Source organism: Buteo buteo, chromosome 3 (genome assembly GCF_964188355.1).
Source record: "Buteo buteo chromosome 3, bButBut1.hap1.1, whole genome shotgun sequence".
NCBI lineage: Eukaryota > Metazoa > Chordata > Aves > Accipitriformes > Accipitridae > Buteo > Buteo buteo.
The window spans coordinates 55,862,770-55,882,530 of NC_134173.1; the positions used below are offsets into that span (position 1 = coordinate 55,862,770).

Genomic DNA, 19,761 nt, shown 5'->3' on the forward strand with positions numbered 1-19,761 from the left:
GCTGCTCCATGCACAAGCAGCCACGTCTTTCCTTAGGTCTTGGCCACAGCATGGTAGAGCCATTCCCGTCTTTGAGGCTGCAGAGGTGGACAAGTTCAGCCGTTCCTCTGCTGAAGTCCAAGCTGCCATCCAGCTTGAAACACTCAGCTCATGGGGTTTCCTTACCGGCTGCAATATCTAATCCTAAATTGCTGCCATAGGAAGCCTGCAGGTACTGAGAAATCCCCAGACACTGTCTGACCTTGTTGCAATGCCCAGTGTGTTCAGAGACACATCACCCAGAAACATGTACAAAGCCCCAGGGTGTCTGCCCAGCACTGCCGTGCCACTGGCTGCTCTCTCCCTCCTCCTTCTGATGCCACTTCTTTCTGCTGATCAGCAATAGCCCTCAGGAATCAGCATCTCCTGCGCCACCAGTACTCAGAATCTACCCCTGTTTCCAGACCAGTAAGAGGTCCAGGGGCTGGGCTGGTGGTGCTCGTGGCTGCCCGAAACTCATGGGGAGAGGAGGGCAGTCAGGAACTGCTGCAGAAGTGGGGAGGGAGGGAGCAAGGGGGGGCAGGTCTTCTCCTGATGCAGGACAGCACTCCTCCTTATTTTGCCTAAAGGGCTTCTCTAAGCCCTGCTCCGTATGACCTTTCATGTGAGCTGTGAAGAGTGACAGCAGATGCTGGTACCCAAAGAAAGTGGAATTTTAGTGCTGCTCTATTTCCTTCCCCCAAAGATTTGCTTTTGGAGGAGGAGGTTAGAGGTGCAGCGCAGCTACCTGAGGGAGGGCTTTCTTGCCTGCTCCTCCAAAGCGCTGGAAATCAAATGGAGTGTGCCATGAAGCCTCACTTCACTGGAGCTTTTATCTTTTAAAATTAGGTTAGCAAATTTATTGCTACGGTACCTTAATCTCAGAGTGCGTTATCTATACACATGATGGACTGGAATATGAACTAATTCTGTCAATAAAAAGACTGCCTGCATCTCAATTGCCAGATACAAGGAATTCAGTCTTCCATTTGAGATGCTAAGCAGCTGCAGGCTGGTACAGTCCCCTCCCTCTGCTTCTGATTCAGATGCTTCCTACATCCAAGTTTTCTCAGCAACAGATGATGCTCTGGGAGGAGAGGGGGAGAAATCTGGCTCCAGGCACCTGGCTGCACACTGTGACTCTGCACTAGCCGGTGCAGTGGCTTGGGGTCTGCAGCTCCCAGGGACGTCTCCAACTGATACCACAAGCTCTGTATGCGCTGGGGACCCAGCTGTCTGGCTCTGCTCATCTTCAGCCCGTGTCCTGTACTGACAGGAGAGGCAGAGACCAGCAAAGTGGTCCCTCTGCTGGGTTCAGATCAGCAGGGAGCTTCCTTGGTGGAAGGGATCCTCCCCTGGAAATTCATAGCCAGAGCCCCCCATGTTGCCTGAACAGAGCAAGGGGGCTGGACTGTGTGAGCACGTGTGCAGGTACACACTAAATACTTTGAATCTAGAAACAACCTTTACATCCTTCAACAGCAGCTCAGGAGGTGATCATTTTAACATCAAACTCTCCACATTACTTACCTAGAGAAAGCAGGGGGCATCTAACTCCAGACTGAAAAACCTAAATTTAGCTGTCTCCATACAAGCTATGGAAATCTACTCAATACCATCTCCGGAGTCTAGAGAGTGACTGAGCAAACTCCAAATTCATGGGCTGATTTCAGGCAGAAACAGAAATATTGGAAGCTAGTTTCACAAAACTGCTTGAGGAGAACACAGCCTCAGTTTGCTCAACATCCAATGTCAAATTGAATTATATCATTTGCTGTTGTTGTGGAGTTCCTTCATTTTAGCAAAAAGAACTGGAAAATGCAACCTCATGCCAAATTAAAGCCTTTTCTGCCTGATTGTTCAGCAGACAAATCCTCAAATCAATTATTCTCAGAGCTGCAGCCAGGACAACTGTCCACCAAGTGAGTAAGATGAAGTCTGGAATGTCAGAGGAGTTATCTGGTCCTTGGTTTTACAACATCTCAGATGTAGGCATGAGGTGAAGGCTTGTCAGCCAGCCCTCAATATGCAAAGGTGAAAGCTTATTCTTCAGATCAGGGAATGCTCTAATGTTAATAAAAAAAGCTAAATTATAATGCAGGGAGCAGGCTTAACTAGACTGATTTGACATTTCTGAAGGCTTTTTCCTCTTCTTTCTAAAGGAAGAATCATTCAGTTCTCATTTATACAACACATCCAGAAGAACTAGCTGATAACATTGAGAGATATCCAAAACTTGAACTGTTCAAGGGAAGGAGGGCAAGGACTGCTTTTCCTGTCATCAAAAGGGCAGCCAAATATTCAGTAATTTCTCCTCTCTTGCTTTATTTGAGCCTAAAAGAGAAGTAGCTCTGTTCTTTGGTTTGTGGGATGTCACCACCAACTCCTCCAAAAGTCTCTAAACCCTTTGGCACAAAGAAGAAAAGATGACAGTCAGATCTTTGTGAGGAATCGCAGGGAGATGTTGCGGGAGAAGTCTTGCAGTCTTAATTGAAGAACTAGCAGGAATGTTGTTTTAGGACTACAAGATATTTATAGTTTCACCCATTTTGAATGGAAAGGGTACAAATTTAATTTTTGCTATTCCTCTGCAGGCCAAAATCTGAGGAACACAGCCCAGAGCACAAAAGAATTTTCACCCCATTCCAAATTCCCATAAAAAAGTGTCCTAAGCCTGAATAATGAGTTTAGTCATTTGAATCCTGAATTTGGCTTCATAACCCGCTGGGAGACTGAAACAGAGCAAAACACATCTGCTAACACCCTGACTTGAGCACCACAATTGGCAAGTCCTGCTGAAGAGAGATCTCGGGCTGAAGTTGTAGAAATGTTAGAGGTTAGAACTAAAGTTTCTTGGCAGAACTGACCTTATATGGAAACCCCGTAGAAAGTCTGCCTGCACTGGCTTTCAAACCAGCATGTAACCTTTTGTTTCTAATAGATATATAGATGTATATAGAAAGGTTAATTCAAAACCACTTAGGTAAAATCAAATAAATCATTCCTGCTGGGGGATGTGGGGGACAGAGTCAGACAGATGTTTCCTCTTTAAGGATCATGGGTTGAAATGAAAGGGGAAATCTCAGGTGGAGGGTGGTTACAATAGGGTTCTTCAAAGATGAGTCTCAGGATGGATCTTGTTTAGCATTATCACTAATAACCATGATGCATAATCTCAGAGCAGTGCAGTTGCTGATGACACCAAGGTGAGAGGCACTGTCAGCTGGACAGCCAGCCTACCACACAAGAAGGATGGGATGATTTTAGCACTGGAACAGTGCAAGGGGATGAAACTCCTTGTGACAAAGTGCAGTTTCTGATGGACCAGTAGGAAGAATCGATGCTTTTAACTAGAAATGTTAGGAGCAGAAGGAAGAGCTGAAGATCTTATATAGCCTTAAGATAACTGGAAAACACCAGTATGATGTGACCTGCAGGAGACAAATGATGTTTCCTAATGAACCTGCTGAGACTGATCTGGTGAGTCCGGGCGGGGGGAAGTACCAATGCTATCAACAAAAACACAGCAGGCTGTGCAAGTGTTTGGAGATACAAGGGCTCACCTGGATTACTGTAGTACATGGCCAGGAAAGCATGCTCAGGAGAAGGGATTTTGGCCCGCAGTGGCTGCAGAGCAGGGCTGTGAAGCCAAATAAGGGAATGGAAAGCCTGTGCTCTCAGAGGAGCCCAGAGGCACTCGGCTGTTTAGCCTAGCTAAAGAAAGGCCAAGAGGGGATATGGTTGTAGTCTATAAATACATCAGAGGGGGTAAACACTAGGGAAGGAGAAAAGCTATTTAAACTGAAGGACAATGCTGGCACAAGAACAAATGGGTATAAACTAGCCATGAATAAATTTTGGCTGGGAATGAGAAGCAAATCTCTAACCACTGGAGCACCAAAGTCTGTGGAACAGCCTTCTCCAAAGATCACAAGACAAATGGCCTAGCTCGTGTGAAAACGGAGTTTGAAAAATCCACGAATAGGGTCTATATGACATAGATACCTGCAGTGGACTGCATGAGTAAGGAGATCCCTTCCTGTCCTGCCTTCCTCTGGAAGAGAAAGGGCATCCTACAAAACAAGTGCCCTTATTACAGTGGGCAGAGTCTTTTCTGGCACAGAGGATCACCAAGAGGAGAGCCAAAGGCAGTAACATTAAGTAAACGTGTTTATATCTCTGTCTTCCTCCGCAGTATGTAATCTCCTACCACCTCACATCAGTGATGCGCAGCAGCAGGAATGTGAGCAGAGGGTTATACAAGCAGATGACTGAGCGCCAGGACACAGTAGGCAGGTCAGGAGAGCTGGCCAGCTCTGTCAATTCAAGCATCAGAGAGCACTAGGAGCAGCAATATAATTATTGCAAAAAATTTAATTGAAATTAAGATCTACAAGTAACCTCAGAAAAATTCACAGCTGGATGGGCTTAACCTTGGGGTCAAGAGGATTAGCAGAATATGTTGTCCAAATCTGTGAAATAGTAAGTTTTCCGTTTTCTTCGGAAGTGAATCATGTGCCCAGTTTCTATTCAGTATTGAGAGAGCAATTCACACTTCCTACAAAGTTTTTTCTTCCTTAATGTGATCCCTTTGTCTCCTATAGGGAACACAATAACTTATTAATACCACATAGCTTTTTCATCTGCAGACCTCTGACCACTTTACAAAGATTACTGGGTGACAGCTGCATTTCAGTGTTGCCTGAACTGATGCACAGGAAGAGGGAGGAAAGGATTTTCTAAAACACCTGTATGGCTTTTCATATCTGCTGGTCCTGTACTCCCGGACCAGTTGGGGTCAGTTTTCAAGGTTCCTGGATTGACAGGGGCTCACAGGGGGCAGGCCCAGGACAGACTCTCAGCAGGCACTGCCCGACCCTACCAGGGCACAGAGGCTGTTGGCACTTACACCTCCTGATGGCCATCCTTCTGCTCCAGCACTTGCCCAGGACTGTCTCGGCTGTGACGGCGGGGAGGCACCTGGCTCCGTGCTCCCCCCACGCCACACCATGACAGACGTGGAGGAACTCCTCCGCTTGTCGCCTTCATGCAGCAGTACCCTGAACGCACGGGGCTGTTCCCACAGCCAGGGCGCACGGGCGCTGCTTCATTGCTCAGGCTTTGGAATCCTGTATCCCTGCGCTCCCGATCCCCCATCCCCAGCGTCCCATCACGTACCCCTCTGCTGCTGGGCCTCCTGCTTTCCTTGCTAACCTCAGCACACCCATTCCTCCACAGGGAGAAAAACAACCCTCAGTTATTCATGGCTGGAAAGTACTTCATGTAGCAAAATAACATAATATTCACCCTTCAGTGTGTCTTCTCTATGTTTCAAATATTATAAATGACAGTTTGAAGGAGGGGTGCTCCTGCGGTAAGTAACACAGACCCTTTGGATGTTGCAGCGTACAGGAGATGTTTGATTCTGCTGTTTAGCCATCAGGTGCTTATATGCAAAATTTCAAGAAGGTAACATGTATGAAAGTTGTCAACTGTCCACTTAATGGGGAAGAACACAGATAGAAGGGAGCTGTTGCTCTAGGACACCCCTTCGGACTGAGTTTTTTCTTTTCCTTCTCTGAAAATTGTCTGCCCAGGATTAGAAATAGCAATAATGCACAAAACAGTAGCGAATGACACCAAGGCACTTGTAAAACAAAAACTAGCCATGCATGGGTCTGCAAGCAGAGAGGACCACCACAGACCTCTGCTAGCTGATGAGCTTCCAGAGGGCAGCACTGAGCGCAGTGAAACTGGTTCGAGATGAGACGGGGAGATCAACGGCCCATTTTCTGAACCCTCTGCCCACTTTTTGGCTATCATCTCATGAGTTTCCTCAGGGCAGGGAAAAGTAGTTGAGAACAGATACCACAATACCTAACAAATTCATCTGATGCCAATTTCTCCTGGGGGCTGTGTAATATAGTTAACCACTGTTCCCATTAGAAACACCAAACCTAATTATTTTACATAACTGCATTAGATGGAGAAGGTGCATGTTGCTGATAGTTCCTTAGTGGGAACATAGTGTAGATCTTCCTTTTGTCCACTTATAATTAAAGTGATCTTCTTTGTATATTAGATTCAGTGGCTTATAATGAAATGCAATAAAGATTCCTGGAGTAAATCACATTTTTCTTAATATGTTTAAACAATTTTATGGAGTCTTTTATTGATTGGAGGAGGAGCAGTTTCCGGAATAATGTGCTTAAACAGACATGACAAACCATCCAATTACCCAGCACTTCTCAAGGCTAATGCCTGAAGTAACGAGAATATCACACAATGGTGCCGTTTCCATTTGTGCCAGATGCCTGAGAGGCAGCGATCATAAACCTCTGCAATGGGTGGGGTGGGGGATTTCAGCAATGACTGGGAGAAAAGCCTGTCACTGTATTGTCTGCATGGGCAAATATAGCACGCTGTGAAATCTTGATCAAAATTACCCACCAGCAGAATTAGGTAACGAACTTTAAGTAGTAAGGAATAGGCAGTTATGTCCAGCTGAGCAGTGGCAATTTGGACAACACTGATTCTTCAGTGGAAAGATTGAAGCAAAACGCAAAATATGACACAGAACAAGGAATGCAAACACTGATGAAACACACAGATGGTTGAATAGACTTTTATTACCAGATGAAAAAACTGTGCTTTAAAACAGGATTACATTTTGGTTAAAAAATGAACAAAGTCAAGGAATTAATTGTACATTAGAGCCAGGTGCTTAGTGGAACTAGAAATTTAAGAAAGTTTTTGCTTTTATCTGATGACGCTTGGAAGAAACACTTGTGTTCAGTTTTGTGAAAGAAATATTTCCTGTTGTTGAGCTTTCCTTTAGAAAGACACATTTCTGTTTCATTAGCGAGAGCAGTTGTGTAGCTATAAATGCATGGCAGGCTGCACAGGACAGATCTTTAATTATACCTATCCTTCCATGAGTTCACTGGGAAACAATTGCTCAAGGCTAATAAGGATTAAAACATATTCAATGACTATCAAAAAATGGCTTAATGCTAGTCTTCCTAAATCCCCTTTATTATTTGGAGCAATATGAGCACAGAAACTTCTGTTTGCAAGTGAAAGGGGAAAACTTTCATACCCACACCCTGTTTTACTAAAAGCTGGGGTCCTGCCTTACTAAATCCCACTGTTCAAAAGATCCCAGCCAATATTGTTGTGCTCTGCAGGGCTTTGATGTAAAGCTGCAAATAATATCAAAGCGTGCCATGCAATGGCTTCCATGAAGGGACCTGCCAAGTCATCATAGTCGGGGTCACCTTCGTCTGACTGGGATGGCCACTGACATTAAGTGATTTGCCTGGGGTTACAACTGAGTCCGTGGAAGGGGTTTAAATGAGGACCCCAGCCTAAAGAGTCCCAGCGTGACAGATTTTGCCCTCTGCCAAGTGACATAGCCTGCCTCTGCTGGGCATCTGATAAATAAGCTGCATTTCCAGCACACAGCAAGGTGGAAGGCATGTCCTGTCCCACCAGCCTCACAGCCAGCGATGTCCCCAGGGACAGGAGGCTGCTGCACCAGAACAGAGGCACGGGCAGCTGGATGTGACTGGGAAATCCAGGGAAAGTGGAAAACACTCCACGTCTAACAGAGGAAGTAATAAAACCAATCAAACCTGCTTGAAAAGCTGCAGGCAAGGAGATAGGTAAATGCTCCCCTGGCTCTCTCAAACCCCACTGACATTATGCTCCAAGGCCAAAAACATAAAGGTTGAATTCAACAAAAACAGAAGCACTGGGAGAAAACTGCATTCTGAAATCTCCTTTGTTTTTTACCTTTTTCAACCCTGAAGTTTTACAAACAGAACACCTGGACATCAGTTCCCTCTTGCAGAGCGAAATACGAAATACGTGGCAGTGCTGCATGGCAGACGCAGTGCTGCGCACGGGGCTGTGGCAGCCAGGGAGTTGCGGCGGCATTATGCAGTGCACAGTGCTTGCTTCAGGGAAGGGGGGGCTTTAAAAAACAAGTATTAGGCGCAACACAGCATTAGAAAAGTGGATCATGTTGGTCTCTCATTGAGAAGGTTAATACAGGTGATAACAATTTACTCATTCCGGAGAAATTGCAGAGCAGGAGTGTAGTACTCAATATTCACCTCTGCAATTTTCACATCTTTAAAATAAATGGATTGTAGGGTAGAAAAGGATTAAAATACAACCAGGCAGAATGAAGCATGAGTACCAAGGAATGACATGAAATCAGCATCAAACCCCCACAGGGGGGGAAGAAACCTCTGTACAGAGTCAGGTGAGCAGTGTATGTGATAACGTCCCTCTGTACAGATGGCTGAGTAAAGAGCCTATTTCTCTATAGACCAAAGGTTTTTCTTTATCCCTCCTTCTAGCCACGTTCCTCACTTCCTTCGCTTTGGTCCTATTAAAAACCCACTGCTTTGTTTGACAGACTGGAGCTGCCAGCCTTTTTGTCATGCTCCAGCAGGCTGGTTTCCTGCTGGTGGCCGTGGTGAGAGCTTGCAGCTCACGAGCTCTCCCCAGTCCTGGGCTTCAGTAAAAACACTTTTCTATTTTTAAGGCTCTTCTCACCAAGGATTCCCACCCAGTTATGCATGATGACATTTACCACATCACTTGTGACTACAAAGCAAATGCATCTGGGTGCATTCCCCAGCATGGGAGCCAACTGGCACAGAAGTTCCCTCATCCATGCTACTGAGCTTTGCACCCTCCTGAAGAGTGACCGTGTGCTATCTTCCCCATGGGATGGGCCCAGTGGCACAGGCGAAGTCCCAGACTGGGCTTTGTTACCAGGCTGGGAGGATATGAATTGGCTGGGAGCAGAACTGCAATAGGGACCGCTCCGGACGGAGAGCAGTTTCGATAACAGAGCTCCGGTGCTGGGGATGCTCCCTATTTTATGCGGTGTGGACACAGCCAGCATCTGTAGTACAAACACATCTCAGGAAGCTGGATAGCTTGTCGCCTACTTGAATATTAATGCTAAAATAAGAAATGTCAAGGCTTGAGGGAAGCAAGTTCTTACCTACTTGGAAATGGGTATTGAGAGCGGATTATGAAGTAGACCCAAAGTCCAAATCATCTGGGACGCGCTCTGCAAGTGGCCTTGGGCTCTGTGATGGGCCTGCTGGGGCTCTGAAGGGGTTTCAGGGCACTTGCAGACCAAGGAGCTGGACTGGCACGCCAAGGAGAGCCAAATGCACCGCTGGTGAGCACATGAGGAAAAATGCCAGCGAGAAGGGCCGGGGGAGGTGGGAATGGTGGAGTGGGCAGTGGCAGCCCCAGCTGGGGAGGAGGGCGCCGGGAGACAATGTCTGCCGGGTGCTGGTGCTCTCTGGTGATACAAACGGGCAGGGACTGGGGCATCTCCATCGCAGCTCTGCACCCAGGCTTCTGCCTGATACTGGCAGCGCTCCGCTGACAGCGACACCGATCCCAGAGCCTTGCTCCCACGCTGCCTACACGTGTGTCCTGCTCGCCACTGCAACGGACACTGCTCTTCACATACGTGTCAGTGGCACCCCTGAATGCCAGCACCAGTGGGGCTCAGCCCTTGTACCCCCAAATACCAACCTTGGCAGGCTTGACCCTTGCACCCTGTGGGCTCAGCCTCTGCCCACAATAAGCAAGCCCGTTGCTGGGGTTATTCCAGACCCCAGACCAGAGAGAGGGCTGTGGTAGGGCTAGTCCAGCTCCCCAGCACCCTGTACTTAGCAGCAGCATCTGTCCGAGCGGCGCGTGACTCATCTGGGTCTGGCCAGCTCCTCGCGCGGTGCCTTTCACTATGACTCTGGGGATTTCCACGGAGGGGTGGATGCTGCTGGCTCTGGTGGTGCAGAGCTGGGGGTTCCTGTGTGCCGAAGCCCCCGCACGCAGCGGGGGGCAGCTCCTCTCCATCCCCCCGCCAGGGCCACGGGAGGGCTGGCTGGTGTCCAGCAAGGGCAGCGAGGATGGGATGCTCCTCTCCTCCCACTCAGCACTTGGGTGACTGGCCAGCCACAGCGAAGGTGAACTGCTGGCGTGGGGTAACAGCAAGCTGCTGCCACGAGCATTTAATTTTTAATTCCTCTCAGGGTTTCTTTTCCACCGTCCTCCCCCGCACCCACAAAGGACGGCTGCCGGCACCCGTTCTGGAGCTTGCGGTGTTTGGCTGTGTGCCTGACTGTGAGGGATGAGCGAGGGGTGTCCTCAGCCAACCCTGGTGGGTGCTGCCAGGGAGCCCCTCCGGAGCAGCTGCTTTCCCGGGTCAGCATTCAAGGACGGGACACCCGAGGGACCCCAAGGGCTGGGGCTGCATCCCGGCTGAGCGGGATCTGCCTGCGTCACTGTTCCTGGGGCCAGGCTCCTTCGGGCTTATTTTCCCAGAGGCTTCCCCTCCCTCTCCTTCAAAGGAGCATCCTCCACCGAGAGACGCTTCTGGTCGAGTTGGGTTACAAAGACGTTGGACGGGAGAAGCACGCCGCCCGCCAGGGCACCTTTCCACCCCGCTGGCCGTGAGCACGTCCCCCGTGTAGCTGGAAGCCATTCGGACGTGTTCAGGCTTCCCCTCTGAAAGAAGGATAACGAACGTTTCTCTGCAAGGCCAGCTGCAAGCTGTGCAAACCCGAAGCTTGCCCCCAAGAAGCACCACTGAGGACTGTCAGGAAGGAATTGCCAGGCTCGCCGCTGAGGAAGCAGAATTGCCTGAAACACTGGGAATTGCCACCTGCCTGGTAGTCTGCCATTAGCATCCACGGGCAGCTCGGAGCCGCCTCGGCGCAGACACAAGCGCGTGCAGCTGTCCGGCTCGGGCTGCGCATCCCCTTCTCTCCCTGCTCAAGCCATTCCTCTGCTTAAAAATGTTATTTTGGGAAAGAAATGAATAATGGGAGCAGCACTGGAAAAGCACGGGGAATTCAGCAAACAAAAGAAAAGCTGCTGTTTTCAAAAATGCCTCAAACTGGTAACTGTGGGGGTTTTTAACCCTTTCTCTCCCAGCTGCCTCTTCACCGACCTGCCCGGAGCACCATCCACAAGCAAGGTGGGAGCTGTGCGCAGGAAAGATGTGTTTTACTAAAGGCTCTACGTACAGGAGCAACACCATAGTAAACTAATAACTGACACACGCTGAACTAATAGCGAAATACACTTCAATTTTTAATCAGACACTTTGAATTAGGTGAGGTGGGGGTTTCCGCAAGGCTCCCAGTGTATAATGAAAAGAGCAAATGTCAGGCAAGCACTCACCCTACTAGCGCTTCTGTCACCTTTTGTTATCTCTGAAAGAATTGCATTTTTCTAATGGGGGCATCACAAGCATTATGATGGGGGGGTGTGTGTGTCTAACCCTGCACAGCAGCTCACTGCCTGTGGTTCCCAGAGAAAAGGCCATCAATGCTGCAAGAAAAGAAACTGCCAAGGCTGCAGATCCAGGTAAACCCTATAAACTTAACAAATTCACCAAGACCCCTGCGGAGCTGACATGGAGCATGTTATACTGCTGTTTCATCAGCTCTCATTTATCCTTGCCGCTCGTGTGACCAGGTCTGCAAGGTCTCTCTGCAGCCCGGCTCAGCACTGGCACGGCTCTCCTGCCTGCGGCATCCTGTGCCGAGGGAAGGCACAGGTGACATCTGGGCCCCCACTACGGGCAGCTCCGCAGCTCCTCCTGACAAAAGCGACCGGCTGCCTTCGTGGGCTACAACCTAGCAGAAAAGAGGCAAAATAGGAAACAAATGTGGCGGATCCTCTGCCCTGATGATGCTGGGGGAAGAATGGCTAAGGTCTGAGCTTGTGTTTTCAGTTCCTAAAGTGACACCGCTCTGCCTGAGCGCTGCTGTGCACGTCGTCTGGGACTCCCATGGATGCACAGAGCCAGCGGCAGGGACGAGGGCTGCCCTCTCACAGGCAATCATCTAATTTCTGAATTGTCAGAAAAGAGTTCATTTTGTTTCAGGAAAAAGACTCTGAACACTGCTCCCTGGATTTTCTCTTCCAGGAGAAGTATGAGAAAATAAAAATCTATTTTTTTGTTCAGAAAGAGAAGAGTTCCTCTTTCCACTGCCCCTGACCTTCCCAGGTCCCAGCACTTCTGCCTTTCACTGAGCTCTGCTTCTCAGCTTTTGCCTTAGCAGGGACAAGGGGGACTTCTTTGGCGGGAGTCACTCAGCTCCTTCATCAGGCTCTGAGAGACGAGATAAAGCAAAACGTAGATAAGCTTTTGGCAGAAGTACCCACTACCCAGTGGCTCTACAGTAACTTGGTGACCAGATAGTCCCACACAGACTTCAGACCTGCAAGTGGTTTAATATCATGTGCCCTCAAATATTACATGCCTTGCAACTCACATTGGGGATTTTGAGTAAGGAAACCCTCCAATGCGGCAAGGAAGAACTGCAAATTCTGATAATGTTCTCAACTGTTAGCAGTAAAGTAATTGAAAGTGAAGGGTGAAGTGAAATAATTGAAAGTGAAATCTGCGTTCTGTGTCAAAGCAGCTATAATGTTCAAGCAGGAGGAGACCGTGATTAGACTGAAAGATGTATCCTTGGCCAGCCGTAATTTTGCACTCTTCTTGTTCACATCAGCCTGTGAAATAAGTTTACAAAAATACAGGCTACCCTTCAGATGAGACTGTTTTAGTAGGGTCAGAAAGACTTTACGTGAAAAACCTCACACAAGATAAACAGCTATGAATAGGACACTTGACAGACAGGTCCAGAGGACAACAGACAGTGTTTCTGCTGAGATATAATTGCTCTAATTGGACCTGGGCTTGCTAAAATGGTAAAGTTAAAGAGGACTCTGCAATCATGCTGCCATTCTGCACAAAAGAATAGTGTTGTGATGGGAAGCATATAGCGGTTGTGGAAATAATCAACGGCTTTGTGCTTGCTTCCCCCTGCTATCTTTGATTTGCCATTAGGAACATGCACACAACACGAACAGAATATTTTCTCTAGAGTTAAAGGTTCTCGAGGATGAATTGCTTCATGGCTGAAGTCTCTTTGAGTATTATTCAGTTGAAGTTAGACACTTCAAATGAGCTGAATCCATTGTGTTTTTGCAGTCCTGGAGGAGACGCAGAAAAGCCGCGTGAGGCATAATCAGGGAATCTGCCTGCTCTAGGATCGAGGGAATTTGGTGAGGAAAGAAGCTAACTTTGACCTTCTCCAGCTTTAACTTGTCTTCTTTGGAGCACAAGCCTGTAAACTACCTGATCTGCTCATCTAATAAAACCTCCATACACGTAATCTTGGGTCTCTCCAAAACCCGATCTCTTCTATAGTATGAGAACAAGCATGAAGCTCTTAAAGGCAAAATCTTTGTCCTCCAGTAGCAAGTACCGTGCAAGGGTTGACTGTGCAGTGTTTCTCTAGCCCTGTTTTGAACTCAGCACCCAGTAGAGAGAGCAGCCCTTTCTGCCACTGTTACATCAGACAGCAGCAAAATGACAGAGCATCGCTATGAACATAGGAAGCATTTTGCTTTCCGGACTCCCTCAGACAGCTCCGTCTCACACGAGGGTTGGCTGGTGCATACCACAGATGCCCAGGGACACTGGGCAATGCTACCAGAGGTCCCTGCTGGGGCAAACGCAGCAGTGCAGGAGCAGTGACAGCAGAACAGCCAAGAAAGGGCAAGTCTGCCCCTGGCCTCATCCCTCTATCACCTGGTGGTCACTTAGTCCTGCCCAGGGCTCTCCTTCCCCCTCGTGCCCCGTCCCACCCGGTCCATCGTGCCCCCGCGGCAGGCCAGCCTGGCTGTGGCCGGCTCCCGAGGCCCCATGCTCTCGACGGTGGAATTCAGCACACTGCTAAGAGGCTTTGTGACAAATGTGGCAGGTATAAACCTGTCTGAAAGCCTTTCAACCCCAGTGTGCGCCTGCTTCTTTGCACAAAGCCAGCTGAAACACTGTCTCCTGCCCCTCTGGAGTTGCTAAGTACATGCTGGCTGCGGTTAAACCACGACATCCATAAAGAGCCAGCCTGTCTTATCACGCCCTCCCTAACAAAAATGCCTTCTCAGGTCATTTGCAGCAACACTCTCCAGCTCCTTTCCTTTGCTCACATTGCAAATACCAGTCCCAGATTGCAGGACGTGCATCACCCAAAATGCGAGCAACACGGCAGACGTCCTCCCCTGCGCCCAGGCAAAGTGCCAGGGCTGGGTGTAGGTGCGTGCAGGAAGGTGGCCCTGGGCAGGCACAGGAAAATGGTTTTGTTCCTCAGAGCACACTGGGAGCGACAGTGTCCCTGAGTCACTAGGAACCATGTCACCAGCCAGCCTATTTATCCATGCAGTCCTGGGTTCACAGGTCCACACTTCTTTTCCTGCCCTGTCCTGACATTTCCCCGGGAGGAGCACTGGGACTGTCTCTCAGCAGGACTGTGAGAGATGTATGGGGACATCAAAGCATCAAACATGCCCCACACTCAGCATCTGCCTCCTCCCAGTGCTGGCTTTGCTTTGTGCATCACAGGCTTTGCCCCACATGTGGGCCTGTCCAATGCCCCAACAAGGTGGTGGGAAAAATTGGCCATGGATGATGCTCTCCAACGAAGGGTGTGTCTCAGACAAAATTGGACGGTATTTATCAACACAAGCCCAACTAAGAAGAGAAGATGTGTTCGTTTCCAGCTAAGATATCTATGATAAGCCAAAGATCATATCAAGAATGGTAAAAAAAAGTAAGGATTAACATCAGTGAGATTTACGCAGCTAAAACTTTGCACAACACTGTGAACAAATACAGCAAAAAGTCTTGAATTGCAAAAGAAGAGAAACAGAGCTAAACTGAGACTCATCCTCTGCTCTCTCCCGTGAGAGGAGGCATTGCTGGGAATTCTGGGTGCTGGGCAAATTAAAACCAGCATTTCAGTCCAAACTACAAGCTTTTTGGCTTTTCTGTGTGTAAATCAGATCCTTACATTATCTCAGTGTCATTTTGTGGCTGAAAGCAATTCAGCAACTATCAGCACAGCCAGACTGAAATTCAGCAGAACAGGATCTGAGCACTTCAGCTCTTAATGATTAGATGTTTCTGTAGAAATTAATCTTGCAAAAAAATGAAGTTCGGCAGAAAGTTGACAGCATGTGGAGACCGCAGAAGGGAGAGGAACTTTAAAACTCGGCCTTCACATTTTCCACCTATAGGATTTCAACATTTGCTAAAGTTGTAGTGAGGGCAGCTTCTTCACAGTGCTCCCTCTGGGAAATATCACATTCAGCAATTCCTGAATTACAGTTTCTAATTATATTTTCATACTGTAATGCTGTCTGAAATGCAAATTTGATGACAGAATAATTCGATCCGTGTAAAATAATTACAAAATTACTGTTTCTCAAACCTCAACTCATACTCCCTGCTATTTAAGAAGATAAATTTAACAGCAGCAAAAGTACAGCCAAAACATGGTCTATTTTTTTAACTGTTATCTGACTATAACTGTCTGCATAGATTTTGGCTCACCATGGAAGATTATTTCTAAAATATGACTACCAAAAACATTCCAGAGTTAGGATTTTTGTTGCTCTAGCTTGGAAGCAACAATCAGGTCATCTTTCATTTTGCATTCAAAGTACCATATGCATGGCATCTGCGTTTAATTGGAAAAGCAATTGTTGCTTAAAATGCCAAATCTCTACTGCAGCTCAGTTATCATTTAAAACAGTTGTTGCTAGTGTTGATGCAGGACATTAAATTAGCACAACATAATGATTTTTAGCAGGGTGGAAATCAACTTCTGCAATATGTAATTTAAGAGCTTGAAACTCCGTACTGCTACATCAGTTCCCACTGTCTGACAATTGCCCCCCCCCCCCCCCCGCCCCCGTATGGGGGATTTTATTCCCCTCTGAATTATTGCCTTAAGTAGTGGCTTGGACCTTTAAAAAGACAGCAGAAATCTCATTCTGTTTGAAAAATGCAAGAAGGAGTCTGTGCTCTCTTTTGCAAGGGGTTTTTAGGTTTTATTATGCTTCTAGCCTAAATTTAGATTGTCATTGCCCATCAACTCAACCAGATCAAGGTAAAGCACACTAAAGGCTTGAGTGTGTTATTATTACTAGGCTAGAGGCATCAACAGCTCACGTCTGTTTTTAATTTCTTTGACTGTATCCAGTTGTGTGAGAAGTGACTCAAAGAGATCTCAGTCCTGTTTTCAGCCAAAGTCTCTCCTAAGGTGAAGTGGTCCAATTCCTCAGGAATTGCTGGTCTGCTTGCCCTTCTCCATGGACAAGGAGACTGTCAGAAAAGATCATCTCCTCCTTGTGTGCGTGCAAGGGGGTGACATTTGCAAATGACATGAAGGTTGATGGGAGGTATGAGGGTCAATCTGGTCTTCCCAGGGAGAAGGTGGAGTGTCACCAAGTCTGTGTGCATCTCATTTTGTTTTCTCTTTATGTCAGAGAATTTCAAGTCTACATAAGTTGGCAGTCTCACAGTTGCAGCTTTGGGCAGAAGATGAGGGATGGGCTGCAGCCACCTTCCCCCGTCTTGGCGGTAGGAAGGAACCTACAGGCTGTTTGTTCTTTTCTCATGGTGGGTGAAACCACGGCAGGGCAGAGACAGCGGGATGCTTAGCATTACATCGCCTGGCAATTTCACACGCTCCCAAGGTAAAATCCAACAGAGCTGACCAGCAAAAACGAGAGCATGAAATCACCGAGCAGAGGCACGCAGCCCCGGGCCGACCCTCACGCACCGTCCCCTGCCCTTGCCCTGAGGAGGGACCTGTGCCGTTTCCTCCAGCTGCAGACACTCGCGCTGCCTGCGAGCTGCCTGCCTGCCTGGTGCATCTCGGCCATCCCCACCTCCAGGGCTCAGAGGAGCCTGGGCCGATGGGATGCCCAAAGACTCAACGAGAGGGGACAGAACTGGCCACTCAGCCGAGCAGGACACGTCCCTGTGCAACCTCGGCGGCACTCACCAGCTTCCCCAGTAACCATGCCTCTCAGACCTCCTGCCACAACATGGCCGGGACCCTTCTGGTAAAACGTGAAGCAGTTTATTGGCCTCCTCTCTCAGGTCACGTTAGTGCCTTTTGAAGACTTGTTCAGTATTGCTAACGCAAGATATGTCCCTTCCAGCTGGAGACGAGGAACCTATTTTTAAAATATTTCTAATGAATAGCTCTTGAGCAAAAGTTGAACCAATTATTTTTCCCCTTGCAGGTGTTTTCAAGGCATCAAATGCTACATGACACTGTATTCAAGCCTAAACGTATGAGGTGAAGCCCGAGCATCATTGCCACACTGACGACTCAAGTCAAACCTGGCAGGTGACTGCATCTATACCTGGAGCCAAATCCTCCAGACGTGAAGGTGAATGACTCCTCTGGAATGGCAGGCGCTGCTCAACTCGAATACGTCCCCATACTCCATGCCCCAGTCCCTCACCAGACTTGCCCCACGGGTGTAAGCTGGTGAACAAGCAGACTTTGGAGGGTGGTGGGTCGCGTCGACCGCCTCCCCCTGCCCTGCCCTCCGACCCCACTGCCCAGACTACGGGGGGACTCCCAGGCGGGTGGGGGGGCCGGGACCGCCGTCGGCTGAAACACGGCTCCCCACAGCAGCTGGGGAGCAGCTGTGCCCAGCTCAGCCCGGGCGCATCGCCCGGGCGAGGACGCCGAGAGCCCCGCTCCCCGTGGGGAGGCTGTGCACGGGATGCTAGCCCCTCCGCACTGAAGCTGCGAGGCTCCTGTAAACCTCGGTTAAACTCACCTGCGAGGAGCCCGTCAAGATTCCTCATGCACTGATGCATTGGCATGAGGTGGAAAATTTAATAAAGAAAATTTAAAACATCTCAGCCCCCAAAACACTGGTATTTTAGGCACAAGAGTCAAATTGGAAAGAACAGATGAGAGAACGCCAAGTGAAATGGTTTAGAGGTTTCAGATGCATTTATCCTTGTTGCTCTATTAAGAATGCCAAATGCAGTGAAATCTAGAGCATTAAGCCATAACTTTCCTTACAGAAGTGCTTTCAGTTTTAATCTCTGCCTTGGCTCCCTTTCTGAAATAATTGCTTTTGCTGCATTTGGTAACATTAGAATAATTTTTATAGAATTTTTTATCTTTTATTGCTCTGTGTCTTAAATAGTTTTGTAGCACCATGATTGTTTCAGAGTGGCAGCTGCTTTAGAAAATCATTACCATTATCAATAAACCCTTTGAACTTTGGGAGGAAGGGAACAGGACTATATAATTAGAGAAGATAAGAACGATCTAGCATACTTTTCCAGGAAACAACGTACACGATGCTTTAAGCTGTAATCTGTTCTTAAAATGAATCTATATGTTCCCACACAAACAAACTCAGTCTGTGGCACTAAACTTCAGGAGCCCCGGGATCTCCTTCCCCACAACAACCCCCTCGGAGTAAGTGCAGTACAGAAACAAACCCAAACTCCCTCTTCTTTTTACAAAAAGAACACAGTAGCATTTCATTTTTCAATTACTGTGGTGCTGTTCATGCTGCAAGTTCTTTTTTTAGCTATTCTAACCGTTCTCAACCCACAACAGACAAAAAAAAAGCAAAAAACAAGCTCTGTGTGTGCGTGTGAGAAAAAGGGTAAAAGCCTGTGTTACAGCAATGTTGCTCTCTTGGCATATTTCAGATAATTTTTCAGGAAGCTCTTGATCCGTTCCTCTGTAAACACTATACGGTCAAGAGTGCTGCGTGCCCCAGGAGAGGGACAGAAAGCCCGGGGAGCGTGCGGGCTGCGGGGACTCTCTGTGAACAAAGATGATTTAAAGACTCGAACTTTGGGAGTTGCTGGATTTCCAGCTGCTCCTAGCTGCATCGGCTGCTGGCTTCCCCTTCACTGAACGCACTGGTACAAACCCGCCTGAATTGGGCAGCGTTAAAAATCTACAAGTTCCAACAGAGGTATAAAGCTGTAGAGATGCCCAAATCAACACAATACCTAAACATAATTTCTTTTAACTCCCGAATGCGTTAGCCCAGGATAACTCATGTTCATTTATATTCCTAAAGTGTCAAACGAGAACAATATCATTTTATTCTCCTTTCATGGATCATTAATCTAAATTTAACTCCTCTTTGCAGTCTGCACACAGAATTAGTAACTGGAAGCTGCTTTGCATTTATCTGATAGTGCCGGGCTTGTTCATCAAGGCAAACTTCCAGCCAAAACAAACAAGTAAAAAAAATATCAGTCACGATAAGCTGCCTTCTATTCTATTTCTTTTTTTAAAGGAAAAAAAAAAAAAAGGAATACCTGACGAGAACATAAAGCAAATGGTTACCTCACACTGCAGAAATGCAAGTTTTTAATAGTCCATGCTCTGGCAGCCCCTGAGAAACGGCAGCGGCAGCGGCGGTGGCGGCGGGGATAAATCCAGCATCCACTTGGTTCTCACAAGGCTTTGGCTGCGCGGCCGAAACCGCAGGCTCTGCCTCCAGCTGACGTCAAGGCGGCTGTCACATGGCCAGGCGCAAGCCCAGGGAGCACTGGTTGTCCTGGCAACCCCAGCACTGCTCCGAAATTATTTCAATAGGTCATCTGTCATACTGCGCGCACATTGGAACCATCGCGGGCCCACGGACAGCCCCAACACCCAGGGCTGGCTGCAGCCGGCTGCGCCGGGGGCTCGGTCCCATCGCCGACGCTCTCCTAACCCTGTCCCTGGAAGAAAATGTGCCTCCCTCTTCCTCTTCCTCCTGCACCCCAGCCTCCCGCAGAAAAAATCCCCTTATACGCCTGGTTTGCCCAAGCAAAGGGGCAAAAGCGCTGCCCTCCGT

At 48.1% G+C, this 19,761-nt stretch overlaps 1 protein-coding gene across 1 annotated transcript in view; it reads right to left on the reverse strand.

The window, feature by feature from the left end:
- Positions 1-19,467, reverse strand: part of NCALD (neurocalcin delta) — a 61,536-nt gene extending 42,069 nt beyond the window's left edge. Inside the window, exon 1 of the mRNA XM_075023720.1 lies at positions 19,266-19,467. The gene's annotated coding sequence lies outside the window, so the exon portion shown is untranslated. The remainder of the gene's footprint in view (positions 1-19,265) is intronic.
- Between the last annotated feature and the right edge of the window lie 294 nt (positions 19,468-19,761).